This window comes from Plectropomus leopardus, chromosome 16, assembly GCF_026936395.1.
Source record: "Plectropomus leopardus strain MGB_pleo_1.0 chromosome 16, ASM2693639v1, whole genome shotgun sequence".
Taxonomy (NCBI): Eukaryota; Metazoa; Chordata; class Actinopteri; order Perciformes; family Serranidae; genus Plectropomus; species Plectropomus leopardus.
In genome coordinates this window covers 34,623,850-34,627,034 of record NC_142191.1, presented here as the reverse complement: position 1 = coordinate 34,627,034, position 3,185 = coordinate 34,623,850, and the positions used below count along the sequence as shown (strand labels likewise).

The 3,185-nt window shown below is 41.4% G+C and overlaps 1 pseudogene; it reads left to right on the top strand.

Moving 5' to 3' along the window:
• The first annotated feature begins 699 nt into the window (after positions 1-699).
• On the top strand, positions 700-2,733 carry LOC148187044 (general transcription factor II-I repeat domain-containing protein 2 pseudogene; annotated as a pseudogene).
• Positions 2,734-3,185: the final 452 nt, after the last annotated feature.

Sequence of the window (3,185 nt, the reverse complement as noted above, 5' to 3'; positions counted from 1 at the left end):
TTTATCATGTTACAGTTCTAGAATGTTATGATGTATCTTTATCATGTTACAGTTCTAGAATGTTGATGTAACTGTAGAATGTTATAGTTCTAGACTGCTCATGTGACTGTAGAATATTACAGTTTCAGAATGTTGGAATGTAACTGTAGAATGTTACAGTTCTAGAATGTTGATGTTACTGTAGAATGTTACAGTTTTAGAATGTTATGATTTAACTGTGGAATGTAAAAGTAATAGAATGTTATGATGTAAGTGTAGAATGTTAAAGTTCTAGAATGTTATGACGTAACTAGAATGTTACAGTTTTAGAATGTTGTTGTTACTATAGAATGTTACAGTTCTACAATGTTACAATGTAACTGTGGAATGTAAAAGTAATAGAATGTTATGATGTAACTGTAGAATTTTAGTTTTCCAGAATGTTGCTGTTACTGTTGAATGTTACAGTTCTAGAATGTTATGAAGCAACTACAATGTTACAGTTCTTGGATGTTGCTGTTATTGTAGAATGTTACAGTTCTAGAATGTTATGATGTAACTAGAATGTCACAGTTGTAGAATGTTGCTGTTACTGTAGAATGTTACAGTTCTAGATTGTTATGATGTAACTAGAATGTTACAGTTCTAGATTGTTATGATGTAACTAGAATGTTACAGTTGTAGAATGTTGCTGTTACTGTAGAACATATGTGTCAAACTCAAGGCCCGCAGGCCAAATGTTGCCCGCCACGTCATTTTATGTGGCCCGCAAGAGCTTAAAAGGTCTGAGTATCTAAAAATAAATAGGTCAAAAGAGTGCTTTGACCAAAAACTACATTTGCCACAATGCCTGTCGACTATGATACCTGCGAAGTGACGGGTCAGCGCCACTACACGGCAGTGTTTCCACATCAATGCTAATGAGTGGAATTTAGAAATAAATAATGATCCCAAAATGTCCAGGAAGAGAAAAGTTGATGCAGACGGAAGACTGTTTCAAGAAAGATGGGAAGGCAAATACTTGTTTGTGCTTCAAGGAGAAAGACCGGTATGTCTTTTGTGTTACGAGGCGGTGTCGGTTGTCAAAGAGTACAATCTGCGTCGGCATTTTGACACCAAACACGGAGCTAAGTACGGCAAAGCTAGCCTTCAAGAAAAGCAAGAAATTGCCCAAGAATTAAAAGGCAAACTGCGGTTGCAGCACAGTGTGTTCATGAAACACAGCCAAAAACAATGCGGCAGTGAAAGCTAGCTTTATTGTGGCTGAAGAAATCGCCCACGCATCCAAGTCTTTTTCAGAAGGAGCGTTTTTGAAGCAGTGCATGCTGAAGGTCTGTGAGCAGGTGTGTCCCGACCAGTTACAGACTTTTAAAAATGTCAGTTTATCAAGAAACACCATCGCGGACCGAGTTAAGGAACTAGCAGAAAATCTTGCAACACAGCTGGCCGAGGAGACACGCAGCTACACTGCTTTTTCATTAGCTGTTGATGAAAGCACAGATAACACGGATACAGCGCAGTTATCAATTTTTATTAGAGGCGTGAAGTCGGATCTCTCTGTCACTGAGGAGCTGTTGGATGGAGCTGCAATGCATGGGACCACGACTGGACAGGACATTTTTGATGCGGTGGAGAAGTCTGTAAGTAAAAATGCATAGCCCTGGGAAAACTTGGTGGGATTAACTACAGACGGTGCACCGGCAATGTGTGGAGGAAAAGTGGGCTTGGTTGGACTAATGAAGGGGAAAATGCAAAAAATGAACTGTCACACACCTCTGATAACGTATCATTGCATTATCCATTGTGCTGGGGATGGATGACATACTGACCACAGTTATGAAAGCATTGAACTTCATTCGGGTGCGAGGCCTGAATCACCGTCGGTTCCAGCTGTTTTTGCAGGAGATGGGCTCAGAGCACGGGGATGTGCCGTACCATACAGAAGTGCAGTGGCTGAGTAGGAGCAAAGTCCTCAAGCGATTTTTTGAGCTCAGGGAGGACATTGCTCTTTTTATGCAGAGTAAAGGAAAACCCTTGTCTGAACTGTCAGATCCAAAGTGGCTGTGTGACTTTGCTGTGTTGTGTGACATAACCGAGCATCTCGCCCAACTGAATCAGAAGCTGCAGGGTCGCAAACAAGTCATCACGCAGATGTCTGACACGATCACGGCTTTCCAGCGTGAACTGGACCTATGGATGTGCCAAGTGAAACAGGACAATCTTGCCCACTTTCCTGTTTGTCAGAGCATGTCAGCCTCATTTCCCGAGACTTTTTCATGTGCTCAGCTGGCTACCAAACTGAGCCGGTTACAGACTGACTTTGACTGGCGCTTCTCTGACTTCAGAGCACAGCAGTCTGGCTTTGACATCTTTGCCAATCCTTTCACCACCGACGTCTGCACTGCACCCCAACACCTTCAGATGGAGTTAATTGAGCTTCAAAGTGACAGTGGCCTGAGATCAAAGTTTCAGGATGCTGCAATCCAGGACTTTTACCGTCTGCTGCCCCCTGGTTTGATGCCACAGCTTCGACTTCATGCTGCCCGTGTTCTGTCCATGTTTGGGAGCACCTATCTGTGCGAACAGATGTTTCCCATAATGAATCTGAACAAAAACAAGCACAGATCACGCCTCACTGATGACAACCTCCATGCTGTTCTACGGATTGCCTCAGCACAGGACCTAAAACCAGACACTGACACACTGGTAACGGGAAAACGGTGTCAGACATCTGGTCAGAAAACACACAGGTAAGCATTTTTAAAAAAACTTCATTAGAATATAATAAAATGTAATTCAACCAAGAAGAAGAATAGTTAAACTCTGTGTGCAATTTAATGATTGTGCTTGCATTTTGTTTTGTGTTTGTTATTTTCAGAACATGATCAATGGATGGTAGAGAGGGGATCCACTTGGTGTGTTCAAGGACAGGCAGCATCTCCTCTTCAAAAACCTAAAAACTTGACCAATATAGTTGTGAACTGAGTCAACCTTTATTTTGTTATTTTTAGTTGATTACGTATTATTTATGTGTAGCTGCTGTTGCAATTATTTAGTGTTTGGAGGTTTAATGTGTGTATGCAGACAAATTATTGTAATCAAACCATCAGTTGGATGCAAGGCTGTGTGCAGCCTTTTTTTTTTTAAATGCTACATCTGTCATACATGTTCTTACCAGCTCACAGTTGTTGATTTTACAGTAATTA